We start from the raw sequence: 21,750 nt of genomic DNA on the forward strand, positions 1-21,750 counted from the left end.
GTGATTAAAAATCTTCCAACAAACACAAGCCCAGGACCAGATGGCTTCACAGGTGAATTCTATCAAACATTTAGAGAAGAGCAAACACCCATCCTTCTCAAACTCGTCCAAAAAATTGCAGAGGAAGGAAGACTCCCACACTCATTCTACTTGGCCACAATCACCCTGATATAAAAACCAGACAAAGATACTACAAAAAAAAGAAAATTACAGACCAATATCACTGATGAATATAGATGTAAAAATCCTCAACAAAATACTAGCAAACAGAATCCAACAACACATTAAAAGGATCATACACCATGATCAAGTGGGATTTATCCCAGGGATGCAAGGATTCTTCAATATACACAAATCAATCAATGTGATGCACTATGTTAACAAATTGAAGAAAAAACCATATGATCATCTCAATATATGCAGAAAAAGCTTTTGACAAAATTCAACACCCATTTATGATAAAAACTCTCCAGAAAATGAGCATTGAGGGAAATTACCTCAACATAATAAAGGTCATATACAACAAACCCACAACAAACATCATTCCCAATGGTGAAAAACTGAAACCGTTTCCTCTAAGATCAAGAACAAGACAAGGATGTCCACTCTCACCACTATTATTCAACATAGTTTTGGAAGTCCTAGCCACAACAATCAGAGAAGAAAAAGAAAGAAAAGGAATACAAATCAGAAAAGAAGAAGTAAAACTGTCACTGTTTCCAGGTGACATGATACTATACATAGAGAATCCTTAAGGTGCTATCAGGAAACTACTAGAGCTAATCAATGAATTTGGTAAAGTAGCAGGATACAAAATTAATGCACAGAAATCTCTTGCATTCCTATACAGTAATGATGAAAAAATCTGAAAGAGAAATTAAGGAAACACTCCCATTTACCACTGCAACAAAAAGAATAAAATACGTAGGAATAAACCTACCTAAGGAGACAAAAGACATGTATGCAGAAAACTATAAGACACTGATGAAAGAAATTAAAGATGATAAAAACAGATGGAGAGATAGACCATGTTCCTAGATTGGAAGAATCAACATTGTGAAAATGACTATACTACCCAAAGCAATCTACAGATTCAGTGCAATCCCTATCAAATTACCAATGGCATTTTTTTACAGAGCTAGAACAAAAAATATCAGAATTTGTGTGGAGACAAAACATTCCGCATAGCCAAAGCAATCTTGAGGGGGAAAAAAACGGAGCTGGAGGAATCAGACTTCCTGACTTCAGACTATACTGCAAAGCTATAGTAATCAAGACAATATGGTACTGGCACAAAAACAGAAGTATAGGTCAGTGGAACAGTATAGAAAGCCCAGAGATAAACCCACGCACCTATGGTCAACTATTCTATGACAAAGGGGGAAAGCATATACAGTGGAGAAAAGACAGTCTCTTCAACAAGTGGTGCTGGGAAAACTGGACAGCTACATGTAAAACAATGAAATTAGAACACTCCCTAACACCATACACAAAAATAACTCAAAATGGATTAAAGACCTAAGTGTAAGACCGGACACTAAAAAACTCTTAGAGGAAAACATAGGAAGAACACTCTTTGACATAAATCACAGCAAGAACTTTTTTGACCCACCTCCTAGAGAATGGAAATAAAAATAAAAATAAACAAATGGGGGCTTCCCTGGTGGCGCAGTGGTTGGGAGTCTGCCTGCCAATGCAGGGGACACGGGTTCGAGCCCTGGTCTGGGAAGATCCCACATGCCGCGGAGTGACTGGGCCCGTGAGCCACAACTAATGAGCCTGTGCGTCTGGAGCCTGTGCTCCGCAACAGGAGAGGCCGCGATAGCGAGAGGCCCGCGCACCGCGATGAAGAGTGGCCCCTGCTTGCCACAACTAGAGAAAGCCCTCGCACAGAAACGAAGACCCAACACAGCCATAAATAAATTAATTAATTAATTAATTAATTAATTAAAAAAATAAAATAAAATAAAATAAACAAATGGGACCTAATGAAACTTCAAAGCTTTTGCACAGCAAAGGAAACCATAAACAAGAAGAAAAGCAACCCTCAGAATGGGAGAAAATATTTGCAAATGAAGCAGCTGACAGAGGATTAATCTCCAAAATTTACAAGCAGCTCATGCAGCCCAATATCAAAAAAACAAACAACCCAATCCAAAAATGGGCAGAAGACCTAAACAGACATTTCTCCAAAGAAGATATACAGATTGCCAACAAACATATGAAAGGATGCTCAACATCACTAATCATTAGAGAAATGCAAATCAAAAGTACAATGAGGTATCATCTCACACCGGTTAGAATGGGCATCATCAGAAAATCTATAAGCAGCAAATGCTGGAGAGGGTGTGGAGAAAAGGGAACCCTCGTGCACTGTTGGTGGGAATGTAAAATGATACAGCCACTATGGGGAACAGTATGGAGGTTCCTTAAAAAACTAAAAATAGAATTACCATATGACCTAGCAATTCCCCTACTGGCCATATACCCAGAGAAAACTGTAATTCGAAATGTCACATGCACCCCAATGTTCATTGCAGCACTGTTTACATTATCCAGGTCATGGAAGCAGCCTAAATGCCCATTGACAGACGAATGTATAAAGAAGATGTGGTACATATATACAATGGAATATTACTCAGCATAAAAAGGAATGAAATTGGATCATTTGTAGAGATGTGGATGGACCTAGAGACTGTCATACATAATAAAGTAAGTCAGAAGGAGAAAAATGAGTTTCATATATTAACACATATATGTGGAATCTAGAAAAATGGTACAGATCCACTGGTTTTTAAGGCAGAAATAGAGACACAGATGTAGAGAACAAATGTATGGACACCAAGGGGGGAAAGTGGGGGGAGGGTGAGATGAATTGGGAGATTGGGATTGACTTATATACACTAATATGTGTAAAATAGATATCTAATGAGAACCTGCTGTATTAAAAAATAAAATAAAATAAAATTCAAAAAAAAAAAAAAAAGACCTGCTTTTTCTTGGAACCCCATTACTGTTGGAAGAAGCCAGGCTAGCATGCTGGGTAGTGACAAAGTGTCACACGTGAGAGTGAGGGTGTCCTAGGTAATGCAGCTCCAGCCACTGCATCAATTGATCACAAATGCATGAGTGCCCAGGAGAGATCAGCTGAGCTTTCCCAGAGCAGCTGGCTTGCCTCTGTGACTTTACAGCTCCACTTAGATTCTGTCTACGTACTCTCTGCATTCTTTCAATAAGATGGAATTTTATATTTTACCCCTGAAACTTATATTTAATTGTCTTCTGTATAATGGTATCTGTGTAGATACCTGTCATGGGTTGAACTGTGCCCTCCTCAAAAGATATTTTGAAGTCCTGACTCACAGAATCTCAGAACGGGACCTTATTTGGAAATAGGGTTCTTGCAGGTGCAATTGCCTATTTTTAATGCATTTATGTAAGCTTGGTATTAAGTCTTCTTTAAATATTTTATATAATTTACTAGTGAAGTCATTGCAGCCTATAACTTTCTCTGTGGGAAGGTTTTGCATTAGAAATTTAATTTCTTGAAGATACAGTGATACAGAATTTCTATTTCTTCTTATGCCAGTTTAAAGAGTTTGGCTACTTAAGGTAATTTTTCCATTTCCTCCAAGTTGTTGAAATTGTTACCTTAAAGCTATTTATTATAAGATGTTTAGTGATGTCCTCTTTTCTCTCCGAATATCGATATTATTTTTTAAATCCTCCATTAAGTTATTTATCATATTTATCAATCTTTCTGTAGAAACAGCTTTTGAGTACATTAATTCTTTCTATGTTTTTCTTCTCCACTTTATGGATTTATATTCCTTTAATGTCTATTCCTTTTATCCTCTACTTTGTACTTTGAGTTTAATTTTCTCTTGTTTGCTTAACTTCTAAGGTAAAATTTTAGATAATAAATTTCTGCGGTTTCTTCTTTTCAAACGTAAGCATTGGATTGGCCAATTTCCCTGCAAACACTACTGAACTGCATTCCATGGATTTTGCTGTGTTGTATTTCTACTTTCATTTGATTAAAATATTTCTAATGTACTGAGTGATTTCCTCTTTTATTCATGTGTTATTTAAAGTTATAATATTTAATTTTGGGGTATTTGGTTATTTTTAAATGTTTTGTTATTTATTTCTAATTTAAGTCCATTTGGTCAAAGACCTTACTCTAAATGATTTTAATATGTTTAAATATATTGAGACTTAGTTTTCACAGCATACGTTCTACCTATGAATGGCATGTGTGGCTATTCTATGTGCATTTGAAAATTTATAATTTGAAAACTCATTTGAGTTCCCACACCTTGCCTCTGATCTTCTAATATCTGTTTTTTCAGTTCACTCACCAAGCATATATACAGACCATTTCAAACCTTCCCTAATCTCCTCAAATTTCTAAACTTTCTCATCTATTTTTCACAGAAAATGACCTCACTTCTCACTGCATAGCGAAAATAGACGGTCCAGACAGGAGTGCTCTCACTTTCTGATACCAAATATAGAAACCTATTTTCCTTTTCACCTGATAAAGTAGTGGAGTTTTTCTTCCTATCAAAGACTAATCCCTTTGCTCAGAAACTTGTATCTCTCTCTCTTTCATAAACCTTACCCCAAAGTATATCCCTTATCTCTCATATAGTTTAAGCCCTTCAAGTAGTTCTTTCCCACTTGTTATTAAATTTGCTGCAACTAAGGAAGAATAAAAAGCAACCCGACAACTAAACCCCTTTCTTAACTGCTCATTCTCCTGGTGTTACCATCAGATATGTTTTCTCTCCCTCATGGCAAAATTTCTCAAACATTTTTTCTATAGTCTATTTATTTCCTCACCTTCTGTTCATTCCTCTCCATACAGAAATTTTACTGTTTTCCTTTCAGATAGTGTTAGTTACTCTAATACATTGACTAGAATTGTCTGTCTTTTCATTAACACATGGCATTTATTTCCCCCAGGTGAGAAAGGGTAATCTCAGACTAGTGTCAAGGACCATACAAAGTACTTGTAATCATATACTGCAAGGAACAGACTCGTGGATACAGGCTGTTCAGTCTGAGCTGATGTCACCATTCCAGTAGATGGTGGTCAGAATTCTTCAAGGGACGGAGTGAGGATTTCCATGATTCCTTTTTCATCCTAAGTAGAAAACATAATGAGAGCTGACTGAATCCAAGTTCTTACAAAAAATAAATAAATGAATAAAAATAACATAGATTATAATAATAATAATGAGAGAATATAATTTTGGTTATCTGTTTTGAAATATTGCTGTTATTGTGCTAATGTCTATATTCTGATAGCATATGCAGCAATCTTTTACATTCTTTCTAATCTACTTCTAATTTTAATACACTATGCTTATATAAACTGAAGTGAAACACTGCTAGATTGACATCTTGTTATCACTGACCCCACAGAAATACTTCTAGGAAGTAACTTTGCTTTTCATGGCAGTATAGTTATTTGCATGCATTCGAAAAGAACGTTCTCTGTTTTGCCAGGTTATAATTATACAAATCCATTGCACAATAAAGATTATATTTTGAGGCTTATGTATGAAAATAACCCTTATTTGGAAAGCGAACTATTGTGCAACATTATTGTAAATCCTTTGTGGGACAAGTGCCTTCCTGGGAAACTGGTATAGTGTCTCCTCTGCGGCTTGAAGCATTCACAGTAGGGAAAGTCACTTTCTGGCATGTCAGAAACCTTAGCAAATTTGAGGAAATGCAAAAAGAGAATAATTCACCCACGTTAAAATTTCTGTAGGCAAAACTTGGTAAAGATGAATTTCTTGGTTTTGATTTCCTAGCCTTGGAATATACAAATAACTATGCAAAATAGAAACTATTAAAAATGCAACACTACTACCCTTAAATAATATCTAATGTGAAATCTTAGTATGGTTCACCAAGTATTTGCATTAGGGTTATATTTTTTTTAACATTTTTAGGATTATCCTCTGTCAGCTTATCTGATTGGAATTAATGATAGAGATCAGTGCCTTGACTATAATTCTCTTAACCAGATTAGTCTCTGAGAACAGGCTAGCTTCCAGAAAGAAAAACACGCAACTATAAAGGACCTGATTCAGGAAAGGATAGGGCATGATCTAGAAGCATATTTCACCAGAAAATTTACCATATGCAAATGGTAAAAAATTATACAGTTAAAAAAGTAACAAACTCAATAATTAAATATAAAAATGAGCAGATCTCAAAAATTTAATGCCAAGTAAAAAAAGTAAAATCAGCGCAATAGGGGGTGTGTGTTAGAGGAGTGCCAAAAAGAGTAAGAATGGGTTATGAAAGCAGGGAATAGAAACTAAAATATAACAAAATCAATTTAAAATGGTGACATCTATACAGCCAGGACTATGATTTGCTGTAAAGGAGAATGATGATCAAAATGAATGAAAGAGGCAAGAGATGAAGTTGAAAATTTATGTAGAGACCAGGTTGTGCAGGGCTTTATAAGCCATAAGAAAAGTTTAAGCAGACTAGAGACATCAGCTGATTCATATTTCAAATTGATGACTTGTATTGCTGTGTAGACTGGATGGAAAGGGGATAAAAGAGGTCATTGTGGGTCCACTGCAGTAGTTCAGGTGAAAGTGTGGGAGCAGTGAGGGATCAGAGATGAGATAGCAGATTGGAGTAGGAAAGGGGCAGTGCAGGAAGAAATAAGTGATTGGATTCAGATAAATTTTGGAGTTAAATCACCAAGCTTCCTGATTTTCTGCAGTGGACCCTGGAATGTGTGAGGATGTGGCGAAGAACAGAGTTCAATTTTGACTTTCAGCAAAGTGGGACAGGAGATCTATTAAACAGTTCATAATTTTTAAAATTTAGATTGGGTAAAAATTATGAATGCCTATTTATATATACAAATTATATCAGTGTATTTATATACAGATTGCCTTTAATCTTCCTGGCTAGCGTTGGTCCTGCTACACAAACAATATGTTAGACCCACTCTAGCAAGATGAAAAATAGATACATTCAGAGGAGTATAAACTAATAGGTCTGAATTTCTATGGTAGAAGTAGGGAAAAGTATTAAGTGAATCTATGTTAGAGGTAGATAGTCTCTAGAATATGTAAATCAACCATATATAAACAGAATGTCATCCTCTTTTAAAGGACTCAAAAATGGACCTAGTAATAAGATATTGTTAAAACTGAGTATTCATTTTTGAATAAACAAGGAAAGAGCTCTTAATTTCCTATAAAAGGAAAGATATTTTCTCAACTTGCTGAAAATTATCTACCAGAAATTGCTGTAAACAAAATACTTAATGATGAAACGTTAGAAGAAATTTCATTAAAGTCAAGAATAATTATTATACACACCATCACTATAATTGTCCAACACACGAGTAGCATACTGGAATAAATTATCTCTCACATCAGCAAAACTCATGCAGACAATAAAATAAGCAGAATTCATCATACAGACACTCCCTGAGAACATTCAGATTAAAGAAATATAGAGAGCTTCTTAAGTGGATGGCATGAAGGAACCTTCTGATTAATAATAGGAATACTTGAAACATATATACCACTTACTAGACACAGTTCTTATTTTTTCAAACATATATTAACATTTCTAAAACCCTCTCAACAACCTTATGAAATTGGTACAATTATTATCCCTGTTTTATAGATTTAGTAAAATGATATATGGAGATATTAAGTTGACCAGAATCAACTTACTAGCAAAGATCCAAACACAGGCAGTCTGGCTCAAAAGCCTGTAAGTTTTAATCACTAAACTTTCTCACTGGCTTGACACATTTACTTTAACACTTATTCCCATCGTGAGCAATTCTTTGTTCTACTGCCTAATCATTCCGTGCTTTTGATTTCTTAGACAACTCTAAGTAAGTTTTATGATTATTGTAATGCAACATGAAAGAAATCCCCCAAAATATCTCTTGCTGTATTATTGTATATATTTAAAAGTGTGTCAATCTAATGGTTAGTCAACTAAGAAAATATTAGAAAATCATCCCCTACAGGCACAGATTTTAGGACTCTTGTCCTTGCAGCTTCCCTGATATAAACTCTTCCAATTATGCCCCCTCCATTTGTTTAGAATATTTATTTTCATCGTTAAACTAGAGCATATGGTCAGACTCAAGGAAATCTGTATACTCTTTATATAATTATTTATTTTTGTTAATAAATGATACTCTTAAAAACGTCAGGAAGAGTGGTACTTGGGAATAACAGTGCCTTGAATATCATGTCCTTTCTAGTGGAGCAATTGATTACCCTCATCAGTGTGCACAGACTGGAAAGTATTCATTGTTAACTCTGAATGGAGTATCCAAGTCCAAAACAAGCATTGCTAATAATGAACTTACAGTTAAATTCAGTTGCATTAAATTTTAGGACTGAGTTTCTAATAGTGGTATTTTCAGGCTAACACAATAATTAGAAAAAAAAACATATCTTTAATACAAAGTGTTAATGAATTTCTTGATATTAACTGGTTTTTAAGCAAACAAGAAAGAACTTTGCCAAGTACAAGATTTTTCAAAGACAGTGAAAAGAAATAAGATAATTCACCTAAGATCACAACTATTGCTTTCTTAATAAATAAGGTTAAGAATATTTTATAATATGAGCAAAAACCTAAATAAACAAGAAAAAATGAGGTGAGATACACCCGTTATTTGTGTTCTATTTTTTAAGCTTTATTGAGATATGTGACAAATAAAATTGGAATATGTTTATACAGTGTGATACACAGTCAGTTTAATTAACACATCAGTTACCTCGTAGATTTACCTACCTCAGAAAACATTTAGCAAAATAGCAATGGTATGTCCATAACTATCAATAATTAAGTGTAAATGGACTAAATTCTCCAATCAGAGACGTAGAGTGGCTGAGTGCATTAAAAAATGAAAACAGACCCAACTATATGCTATTTATAAGAGACTCCATTCAGCTTTAAGGGAGACATAGGCTGAAAATGAAGGCATAGAAAAAGATATTTGTATAATAATTTTATCAATCTAAGGAAGAAGTCTATCTAAAAGAGAGAATTTATTTAAATGAAAAAGAAGTATTCCTAATTACTTTTCCCTACCATTGTGCATATGTTTTAAGGAAAGTGATACATACTATAAAAATACAAAAATTATATATAAGTAATTAATTTTATTAGTATTAGTAGGTGCCAACTCAATAACTCTATAGCATTATAAAACATATATACTTTGTTACGTGCTAAGTATATCTTGAAAGTAACTACTTTCCCACTTCCTCTCCTTACTCCTTCCAGTGCCTTCTTTACATACCTACAAAAGAGATCTTAAACATGTGAAGCATTACTGCTCTCTTGCTAAAGTTTTTGCATGACTATTCATTACTTTTAGAATTAAGTCCAAACTACTTAAATTACCTACGTGAGTCTACGTATTTCTTTTTCTAGTCAATCTCTTTGACCTCTTATGCATCCACGTGCCCTATTCAGTACAGTCAAGTCACATTGGTTTTCTTTCAGTTGATCATTCTCAGTTCTGTGCCAACTCAAGGCCATGGATACACTGTTTCTTCTACCTAAAAATGCTATTACCCTCAGGATTTACGTGGGTAGTTCCTTCTCATTAGTTACAGCTCGACAAAATGACATCTCAATAGATACGGGAAGTCTCCTTTAAAATCCTCAGTAAAGAATTCCCCCTCGCATATTATTTGTCAGACCCTTGTTTTTTTCTTCACGTTATTTTATTCATTTGTGTTTACCTCTTTCTGTCTGAGTCCTCTACTAGAACATACATTCTGTGAAGGCAGGAACCATGTCTGTCTTGTTCAATATTCTTAGCTCCTGGCCAAGCAGGTGAACTATAAATATTGGTTGAATGAGTAAAGCAGTGATGACTAATTGGAAAATAACATTTTTTGTAAAACAAATCTGAGAAATGACAGATGAAAAACAGTGGCATTATATTGTATTCCTATAAGCTGTGTAGCTTTAGGTCTAAAACCTTTTTTTTTTTTAATTTAGGAGTGAGAATTTGATTGATAATAATATTGAAATTCTTCACTCTAATGAATTTCTTGAGGTTACATTTTAAAGCCTATTTGCTTATTCTGTAAATCTTTTTCTCCACATACCTTTTCTCAGTTTGGTATATATTAGGCATGTCCAATTTGCTCTGTGTAAATTATAACTCATAATTCCACCCTCTCATCCAGGTCTATTTATCTCCTAGTTTTTCTATTTTAGTAAAAGACTCCACCACCCACAGAACCCACAAGTCTTCTTTAATCGTACTCTTTTCTTCACCCCTTAGAGCCAGTCTGTCAGCAGGTCCCAACTCTGACCTGCTGAAATCCCAACTGTAAAACATATCATGACTCACCCTGCTTCGTTTCGGCTGTACACTTTCCACCTTAGATCAAGAGGTTAGCAAGTGCCAAGGCTTTTGCTAGAATGACTGCCTTTATTGTCTGATGGTGTGGAAATCACTATGCAAAAGGAGCAGAACCATGGTGACAAGAATGAGCAGAGATGTTTATATGCATACTGAGTGGTGTTTAAGAGATATTCTGTTCTGAAACACCAGAAGGACTGGCATAGTGACTGAAATATATGTACGTATAAGGAGAAATGTGTGGGAGGGTGAGGGAGTTACATGAATGAGTAGCATCATTGAAACAGCATCACAGAAACAAATGACATTAGATTGCAGAGGGGTTGTCTTTCAGGCCCATGTATATTGTATCAATTAGACTCTCAGTGTGCTTGGGTCTGTGGCACAGGTTCAAGTTCTTCTGTGTATCTCTTGTAGTATCTTGGGCACCTGGATCATTAGTACAGTGATATTATCTTAATTATTTTCTGCGTTTTACAGACTAGAAAATTCAACATCAGATAAGGTAAACAACTAGGTTACAAGAAAAAGTAACCCTCAACTTGAAACAAATGTTTTCTGACTTTGAAGTCTGTACCCTTTACACTGTACCACAATGATTGGCCCGTGTCTTATTCATACTCATATCAACAGTGCTAGTATTACATCTAATACTTACTGGAGCCTGTTTAATTTAACTTATAAACTGATACCACTTCAGTATGAAGAACGTTCATTTTTTTTACAAAGATATTTATATTTCTCACTGAGTAAGGACTAATTTAGTCAATTGATCAACATTTGGCAGTGAATTACTGAGCTAATGTTTTAGCCAAAGCTCAGCAGGGCTTCTATAACATCCCCACAGATGTTCATGGTTCATACATGATTCACTTGTACATAGTCTGCTTCCCATAAAAATAATCTAAAATCATTTTTTTCATCAAATTAAAAAGCCTTCCATTCATATACTTTGATGGCTACTAAATTACAGTGTCAGCATACAGATGTGAAACTGAACTATATTTAGAGAAATGGCAACACTCTGAAATAAATGAGTTCAGGTGAATAATTACTTTCTATCTGTAAGACTGGGAATTTCTAATATATCATCTGCCTGTTCCAACAATGCAGAAAGGAAGAGTTAGTTCTTTGCGAATTGTTAATTATAACCCGTAATAACTGATTGCAAACTCTCACTAGAGTAGATATTACTTCATTATAAATTGCACTCTGGAAACATGACATTTTAAGGAAATACAGTGAGAGATTTGCTTGTAAAAGATAGTCTACCTAGATATTAATCTATAATTAAATTATTTTAAAAATTCTGCAGTTAGGTCCACAATATCTACATAGGTACCTGCAATATCATTAATGAGAATTTCAGTGATACTGACTTCAAATCTCCTTTTACTTCCACCTAGTAAATATTTGCATGCAATTCCTGTACATTATTCTCTACAAAGTTTATTATGGAGGACTACTCCTCCAGACATTAGTTATTATAGAGCACAACACCAACAATTTTCATTTGACTATTCAGAGAAGCCTTGTGTGGTTCTAAGAAAATGTCCAGGGAGGTGGGAGTGAGCATCAAAGCTGGTAGGTTCCTGGCGTGGCAAATCTTCCTCCTGGTGTTCAAGACAGACTAACTTGTGCCTTTACATGATCTTTCAAGGTTATCTCTGTCAGAGTATGGCACAGTATTTGGGGGATACAGATGGCTTACATCTAAGCTAGCTGTGTATTACTCCTGCAAGACAACTCTAACTTTAGAACTAGATCAAAGACAATAATTTATATATATTTTTAGGACATTTCCCAGATAACATGTTCTGAGTTATTACTGTTGTATCTGATACTGTACTCAATATTTTAACTGTGCTATGTTAATACCCTTAAAGGTTGCATAAGGGAAGTACTATGATTATCTTTATTTGCAGAGGGGAAACCAAGGTTCAAGGAGGCTTTGTCACTTGGTCTAGGACACGTAATATGTGAAAGCCATGATGACTTTGTTCTAGACTGTGTTCTAGGAGGGGGCTGATTTTTTGTTCAACAGATTTATGTGCCTTATTCGCTGTTATAATTCACCTGCTTTAAATTATACATGCCATTTTAAGAGTTGTACTTTCAGCATTCAATTATTTTAATTTCCTTTAAATATAAAATGTTCAGAACTAGTGAACTAAGTCATCTGTATTTGAAATCATAAAAAGCTTTAAACATATAGAGTTCATCTTATCGTTGCAGCAATTAAGTGGGTTCAAGTGGAAGTACAAAAAGGGTATTAGTCCCTCATTATATTTTAGGAATATTATCCTTGTTGTACCAATTTGTCTAAAATGCAGCTGATAAGCTATTTAAATATGAAATGTGTTTTAGCTGATAAAATATCAGTAAAACTAAAAATGAATGAATGCCGTGTAAAAGCCAGGTTAATTAGGAAATGATCCCTCGAGTACCTTCTGGAATACAATGGAATTAGTGATTTCAACACTTTATGTTGATGCAAAGCCAAGGAGCCATGAAGAGAGAGTTTTATTCTGATAATTAGAGAAAGCAGTGTTCCAAGGCACTGGGAAGTTATGAGGTCAGGCTCTCTTTTATGTTTGAATCAGCTCCAAAATGCCATTTACTAGTACTATGCAGCTCATTTTTGAAGATTTTGAAGATTTTACTATCATTCAGTACCTCATGAATCCTGAATTTTAGCATTTTATGGATATTTTTCTTTTTGTTCTAGAAACATTATCCTTACATCATCAAGCTGAGTCTGTATCCATAAAAGAACAATTATGAGAATTGAGTATTTTTAAGTATTTGAAAGTGCTTTGTAAATATTAATGCACTTTATCATGCTCACTTTTACCTGACAATTTAAGTAGGTATATGTATGTATATGTATACATAAAACATGTATTCCAAATATTCTATTAATATGTGGTTAAATATTGTAAATTACTCAATTTAAAAAAATGGGATAAATATATATATATTCTATATAAATATATCACCATACAAATATTATTTGTAACTGACATATAAAGAGAGTGTCTATAAACCCTTCTTCCTTTCCTCTTTTCATTACAGTATTATTTACTCTTTTCCCTATAGCCCCTCTTCCTTATTAATTTTACTAGTCTGTGTTCAACTTTTACTTACATATAACTAATATGTTATTCCAAACCTCATTATTTTTCTAAAGATCCCATCTTAATACTCAGCACCTCACTCACAGCAGGAAGTCTTGCTCCTATATCATTGGAAAACATGAAAGAGGCAAAGTTATTTATGGTACACCATGGGCTATATTCATCTTATCCAGTAACTAAAAGTATTTCCAATGAATCTGTACATTTTTTAATACCCTCTGTAGTGTGATCCTATGGTCAAACTGTCTCAGAGCTTATTTTTTAAAAACACATTCTTTAAAAACTCAGGGAAAAAAATAGTCATAATTATAATCTGGATTGTTACACAGTTTACTAGAGTGAATGGAAACCTGAAATTGCACATGGTCACTAGGAAGACAATTCTTACTAAAAAAAAAAAAAAAAAGGAATGAGTGAGTCACCACCTGAGGTCATTACCCAAGCTTGATCAAAACCATATTTCCTAAAACGTAAGAATCTTGGATGGTATTGGACATGAGTGATGTAATAATATCCAAATTATCAAAACCATGATAATTAAGATTTTTTAAAAAACTTAAACAAAAGTATAAAAGTAACTTATTGTCACATGGATGACTTAAGTGAGGAAAAAAATAAGAAAGAAAACAAAAAGAAAGGGCTAATGTATCACTGTGGGAGAAACACTTAAGGGTTTAATCTCACACTATATAAAAAAGTAAGCTCAAAATGGATTGAAGGCTGAAATATAGGAACTGAAATTATAAAACTACCAGAAGAAAACATAGGGAAAAAATTTCTTGACGTTGGTCCGAGCAAGGAGTTTTTAGATATGACACGGAAAGCACAGACAACAAAGCAGAAATACATTAAACTAAAAAGTCTGCACAGCAAACAATCAACAGAGAGAAGGGTAACCTATAGAATGGGAGAAAATATTTGCAAATCATATATCTGATAAAGGGTTAATATCCAAAATATGTAAGAAACTCATACAACTGAAAAGCAAAAAAACTAGTAACACAATTTAAAAATGGGCAAAGGACCTAAATAGATAGTCCTCAAAAGAACACATACAAATGACCAAAAATGTAAAAAGGTACTCAACATAACTTATCATCAGGAAAATGCAAATCAAAACCACACTGAGATATCATCTCACATCTGTTAAAATGGCTATCATCAAAAAGATAAAAAGTAAGTAGTGGTGAGAATGTTGAAAAAGAGGAACCCTCCTACACTGTTGGTGGAAATGTAAATTGGTACAGCCATTATGGAAAACAGTAAGGAGGTTCCCCCCACCAAATTTAAAATAGAACTACCATAACATTCAGCAATCCCACTTCTGGGTGTATATCCAAAGGCAATGAAATCAGTATCTCAAAGAGATACCTGCGCCCCCATGTTCATTACAGAATTATTTACAGTAGCCAACACATGGAAACAACGTGTCCATCAACAGACAAATGGATAAAGAAAATGCAGTATATAAATATACAGTGGAACATTACTCAGCCATAAAAAGAAACGAAATCCTGCCACTTGCAACAACGTGGATGAACCTGGAGTGCATTGTGCTAAGTGAAATAAGGCAGACGGACAAATATTGGATGATCTCAGGTATATGTGGAATCTAAAGTAGTCAAACTCATAAAAGTAGAGAGTGAAATGATGGTTGCCAGAGTCTGGAGCAAGAGGGAAATGGGGAGAAGGTGGTCAAAAGGTATAGATCTCTATAGTTATCCAAGGTGAATACGCTCTGGAGATCTAATGTCCAGCAATGTGACTGGACATAATAACAATGCAATAATAACAGTGCACATCTAATCCAATTGATTTATATGGTTGCTAGGACACCTCCTGGTAAATTCCTCAGAGTTTGTTCATTTTTGGAGCCAAGCCATATACAGCCAAACCTGTTGAAGTGGATGGAGCAATGGAAACTGGGCTGGTAAAAGGGTGTGACTTCCAGAGGCAGATAAAAGATCTGAGATTCCATAGCGAGCAGTGGTTCAGCGTGTAGGCACTTTCATAAATCCATCCTCCAAAAGGATTCACGCCAAACTCTCTGACCTTTCAATTCCCAAGATGCCTTCTGTGTGGAGCGGGTCAGGGAAGAAGGAGGTCATTTACCTGCCTATATGGTGAAAGAAAGGCAAGCGTAAGCAAGGAGAACAAAGGATGGCAAACATTTGTTCCCTGAGAGCAGAGACTGGGGCTGCTTTGCCCAACATTTTATTTCACATTTTCTCACACAGTTTTTGACACTTAGGTGATCCTCTATACACGTGAGATAAATGAACATTGATAATAGGAGTAGGACTTTGTGTAGCAATCCAGAGACCAGCAGGAAACTTTTTAGAGAACTTGTTAGCAGGAAACTTGGTAGAGAACTAATATTTAATATATTTAGAGAATCAAGATTTCAAATGTGTAAGGTTAAACAAAAATAATTCTTACCATTTTCCTTTTGAAAAACTAAGTGTATCTCAATGGTTTTATAACAGTTAATGACATAAATATGGTAGCCAATGTATCCATGATCCTTCATCTCTTTGTGTGTAGAAACAAGATCTTAACCATTTGACTCTAATGCCCTAACCCAGTGGCTCCCAATTATGAAATGCACAGACCCCAAACATGCCCACGGGTGTAAACTGGAGAAAATAGTTTCTGTATGACAAAATTGTAGTTGAAATACTTATCAAAACAATATAGACTTTGATGTCAATATGTCGATATATACATACACAAATATATAATTGTACAATATGTATTTCAAAACCTGGAGAAAAGTAACTCTCTGTATCAAATTGGGACTGTCACACCCTATTTTAAGCAAGGATGAACTGATATGAGGTATCTAAAAGCAGATTTCAGCGATATTTGTAAGGTAGCTGAAGTCAGGATTGGTGCAATTTATGCTACGTAGGCATAAAAGGCAACCCATTGCCTGCTTCTCTGGAATAATAATTCCCAAAATGGTTACTTTGAGGGAATAAAACTTTTTAAACATACGCCTTCCAACCTCTGCAAATAATACTGCAGAAGCCTTCAGTCAAGATGCCTCCCTCCTTTTAAGTGAGTGTCACTGATATCTGTCACGTGGGCTCCCAACATCGCCTGAAAGTTTGTTTCACTCAGATTGGCTCAAATTTTAAGGGCAGTCACAACATGATCAAAATAAATGTCTTTATTTTTTTAATACAGCAACTATTCCCCAAATCTTATTTTACTCAGTACTTATGTACCTGTTTCTGTGTGTCTTTATCAATAAAGCAAATCTTCATCCTAAAACCAAGAATAACACCATGAAAGTCAAATCCTTTCACCTATCAAAATTGGTAGAAAATTTTCTGACAAAGTAATAATTGCCACCGGATGCTTCAACAGCTCTGCTGCAGTTATCATTATAGATTTGGTGACAGTGAATCTTTCTGACATGACATTATATAAATTAGGGTATAATGTGTTAAATTACTGCCCCAGCAGGAGATGCAGGTCTGAAAGAAGAAACACTGAGAATCTTGAGTATCAGATAATTAGAAAAGATAAATTATTAGAGGTCAGTTAGTCCATTATGTATTTATTTCCCTGATAAATGACATATAAAATAGATATTTTGCATTCTAATTCAAAGATTTTAAAATATAAATGCGAAATAAAATTGCAGTGAATTGACTCACCCTTAGACTGACTATAATAATCTCTGATTTCTTAGCACATTTAGCTGACAACAAAAAAATCCAACAAAGAACTTTGGGGTCACTATTTCCTTTGGAAAAAGGAGATATATTTCATTTGCAATGTTGCTGATATTAAAAGCGGATATATTTTCTGACTTAAACACTGTTGGATTTACTGGCACTTTAAGAATAAGCAAGAAGAGCTTAAGAAATTGTTTTCTGTAATTGGAGAAATGCTTCGTCTGGAATTCTTGGAACCAAGTTTCCTAAATTGTTTTGCATTTTTTGCATTTTGGCTTCTGACCAGATCAAAATATTTTGTATTTGTGAAGGCCCCGCTGAGACTGTACAAATCTGGTTGGAGTAATTGGGTATGTTGGACTGTATTGTACTGATTATTCAGAAAGAGAGTACTTAAGTGACGTGGACCATCTTCTCTAGTTTTTGTAATAGAAACTAATTTCTTATGTTAAGTACATGCTTCCTTTGTATATTAAGGAGCTTTAGAAACCTGCTCTTTTGGTTGGCTTGGGAATTTGAGAGTGAACTTCCTGGCAATAGAACACCATCAAGAATCCAGAATCCAAAGTTAGTGGAGAGATAACATATACCCAAAGGCAGACACCAACAGAATCTAGAAACGTTGCAGTATTATTTCTACTCTTATTTCTACTTATTTCTACTCTAAGTGGTGATATATGCACTGTGTGTGTGTATGGCAAAATGTTGTTAGCCTACTGAATATCATATTACTATCTGTCTTGAATGTAGTTTGTCTCTGTCATAGAGCTGGGCAGAGAATTCCAGCTCTGATTCTTTTTGTTGGAGACTGGCACCAGTTCATATTTTCACAGTCAAGCACACTGACAGAGAAAGATCTTCCTGGGGCTTTCTGAAGCTAGAAGGCAAAATATTTCATGCGAACTCAATTGATATTTCTTAAAACAGCTGTTTTGGAAAAATGACATGGAGTCTGATAAAAGTATGTCAGCTTTTTTTAATGTCAGAAAAATCCCTTTGAGACAAAGCAAGATCTGTTTTTCCATGGCCCATTGTAAAACCTGAAATGATGTTGGAAAAGGACTATTCTGAGTAAATAATGTCTTTAACTTTGAATTTGTAAATATTTTTACCGTTTGAAAGGGTAAGTTAAACGTCAATAAAACAGAAGACTTTATATCAGTGATGAAATTGCTTTAAAAATAATTTTAAAACTATTTGTTTTATTTTCAGTGTAAAAGCCTACAATTTACAAAGTGGTACTAGATTAATTTCTAGTTTAATATGATAACCACTTGTTTTTTAACCTTTGTGATCTATTTTTTAATTAATTTTTAAAGCAGTATTTGCAAAGAAGTTTTTATCAAATACATAGCACAACTGAGAGTTGTCATACTTTTTTCCATATAACTGATTTAGTCTATTCTTTGAATACATAAAAGTGATTAAAAATGTCGCTTACACACAATAGGAAAATGTGTTCATTACCATGATAGAATATTGTCTGAAATCTACAGTGCTTAGTAGCTTTTCTTCTACACTATTCAGGTTTCTCCACCTTTGATACTGCTGTCTGCAAGGACTCTGCCCAATCTTCCGTAAAGGGCTAGTCCTACTGGAGATCTTCCACATCTGCCAGTAGGGGCTCTTATATCTTCATATTCTTTCTTCCCAAGGTTAAATTAATGGCCTGTATCAAATCTCATGACCTAATGTCCACATGTATCATCCTTAAATGAATACAACTACTCAATATTTCCATAGCTATTGAGTTTTACTGAATCATACAAATCAGTTCCTCTATAAAAATAGACAGCAAATTCAGTTTAGCCTTTTATTCTCCCACACGACCTACTATGTTTTCTAACCAGCCTCTCTCCCATTCTCCATTTGCATAGATTTAAAACAAATGTACCCTTTTCAGATATTCTCCACCTCGCTGCAAATCACATCAACTGTGACCTCACTTTCCTGTAACAATTCTCTAAATGAACATTCCTTTTCACCCACTGGTTTCCTTTCCCTTCCTGGTACAAAGGGTCCCATCCCTTTCCTTTTTATATTCTATGATAATTTGTCTTTGTTGTTTATCTACTTATAGTCCATTTTCTTTTAAACATTCTTGAACCCAACATAAAAAAATAAGAATTAAAACTCTCTTCCATCATTCATTCTCCTCTTCTTCTTTAGCTCTAGTGCCCACTTTTCTGCTGTAATTGTTAACAAACTTTTCTGTGCATACTCTTTCCCTTTTGCTACTTCTGTTTGCTCTGAAATGCCCTTAATATTAACCAGATGTCCAAGTAACAAGTAGGGTGCATAATCATAGCTATTTTAGAATTATGACACATGGATGTTCTCAGAGAAAACAGGGAGGAGTGATTGCTGACCTGGAGTAGCTGAGCAATTATTAATGTATTTGTTGCACTAATTTAGAAGTACATCCTTGGCTGTGTAATAACTGCCAGTATAGTCTCACAATGTAAATTATAATCTTCTTGAAAATTGATACTATTTGTTAGATTTATGTATTACTTTACTCAATAAATAGAAGTGCTTAGTCACTATTTTATGGGAAATGAGAGAAAGTGTACATATAAATGCAAGTGTAAATAGAGTCCCTAAGCACAGCACCTTACAGACTTCTGAGAAGCTCAGAAATATCACTATAAGTGCACATTGTTCTTTTCTAGGGTGATTTACCCCCAGCATATCTGGGTCATAGAACTTGTGCTGACAGAAGGCAGGATCATAATGAAAAAGCATTGTATTGCCTAAGGAATGTTAATGAGAATTATACATTTTAAAAGGCTTTTTAATGTACTAGTAATTTTCTTTCCAAATAGCTTTGGATTTTAGAAAAGTCTAGTATTATCACTACTGATCTACAGATGAAAGAACGGACACCTAAGAAAGTTAAATAACATTGTAGGTGATATCAAGTTGTGTGTTGTATTCAGTTATGAATTGGAACTTGGCTTTGGGCTTTGAATATTGCTTTCTTTCTATCTCATTAGTCACAGTGGCTCCCTGTCAGGTGGTTTACTTCTTCTAGTCAATATGCCAGCTTCAGAAGCTCCAGAAGAGAAGCTGAGAGAATTTATGGCCCAGGCAAAGATGCATCTCTAAGGTGGCAACAGAGATGGCAGTCAGCCTAGGGCTCTGGAAGGTGGAGAAGGATGAGTGGGCCTGAAAGAGAAGGAACATCACCAGCCTGCCCCAGCCCAGCATCTGAGAAGCTGACCAAATGGACCAGCCTCACCTTCCATGAATAATCAATGGTGTGAATACCTCAGATCCAGACCTATATTTCTCGGCTGGCCAGGGGGCCAGGAAAATTCTGTCCCAGGAAAAGAACCCTCCTCCAAAACTCATTGTTGAAGCAGGGCTCATTCCCAGGCTGGTGGGGTTCCTGAAGACATCACCGCTGTTCGTAGCTAGAGGCAGCCTGGGCTCTGACCCATTTTGCTTCAGGGACTTGGGAGCAGACCCTAGCCAGCCACTGGGGAAGGGCGGGGGCATCCAGCCCTTGACTGAGCTCTTGCCTTCCTCTCGTAACTGTGTGTGAACAGGCAGGGGGGGCTCTTGTTAACAGAGCAGGTGATGGCCCACAGTTGAGACATCATCTGGAGCAGTGCCGTCCCACACCTGCTGGCCCTGGTGTCATCAACCAGACCAGTCTCAATGCTACGGAACATCACATGGATCTTGTCCAATCTGTGCTGAAACGGGAGTCCCTGCTCTCAGAAAAAGCAGTGAAGTAGATGTGGCCTGTCCTCTCCTACCTCCTGCACCTCCAGGACAGCGAGGTTCTCTCGGACACCCACTGAGCCCTGTCCTACCTCAGCGAGGGCTGCAGCAAGTGCATCAGCCTCGTGATGGACGCAGGGGTCCCGCCCAGTCTGGTCCAGCTCTGGTCCAGCTCAGAACTCAATGTCTTAACCCCCTCTCTCCACACTGTGGGGTCATCATCCCTGGAGCAGGCCACAGACCCAGGTGGCATTGACACAGGCATGCTGAGCGTGCCCCCTCCAGCATGGATAGACCCCATGTCCTCCATCCAGAGGAGGCAGCCGGGACGCTGCCAGCTCCTCCAGCAGCTGCTTGCTTGTGGCATCATGCCTCCCTTGGCGGCTCTGCTGCAAAGTGGAAAGTTGAATGGCCAGAAGGAGGCTCTCTGGATGACGGCTGACTTCACAGCCAGGGGCACTGTGCGCGGGCTGACCCCGCCTGCCCACGCTGGGGCCTTGGAGCCCCTGATGGATCTGCTCACCGTGTGAGACGTCCTGGACGCCATCTGTTACACTCTCCAGATAGCAGAGAAGCTTGCTTTCTTTCTTTCTTGTTTTCACGACAATTTTATTTATTTTATTTATTTTTAAAAATTTATTTATTTATTTTTGGCTGCATTGGGTCTTCGTTGCTGTGCGCAGGCTTTCTCTAGTTGCGGCGAGTGGGGGCTACTATTCGTTGTGGTGAGCAGGCTTCTCATTGCAGTGGCTTCTCTTGTTGCAGAGCACAGGCTCTGGGCACGCGGGCTTCAGTA

At 35.9% G+C, this 21,750-nt stretch overlaps 1 pseudogene; it reads left to right on the plus strand.

Annotated features, from left to right (window-relative positions):
- Nucleotides 1-20,264: 20,264 nt before the first annotated feature.
- Nucleotides 20,265-21,484, plus strand: LOC132347380 (importin subunit alpha-8-like; annotated as a pseudogene).
- The last annotated feature ends 266 nt before the right edge of the window (nucleotides 21,485-21,750 follow it).

This window comes from Balaenoptera ricei, chromosome 14, assembly GCF_028023285.1.
Source record: "Balaenoptera ricei isolate mBalRic1 chromosome 14, mBalRic1.hap2, whole genome shotgun sequence".
Taxonomy (NCBI): Eukaryota; Metazoa; Chordata; class Mammalia; order Artiodactyla; family Balaenopteridae; genus Balaenoptera; species Balaenoptera ricei.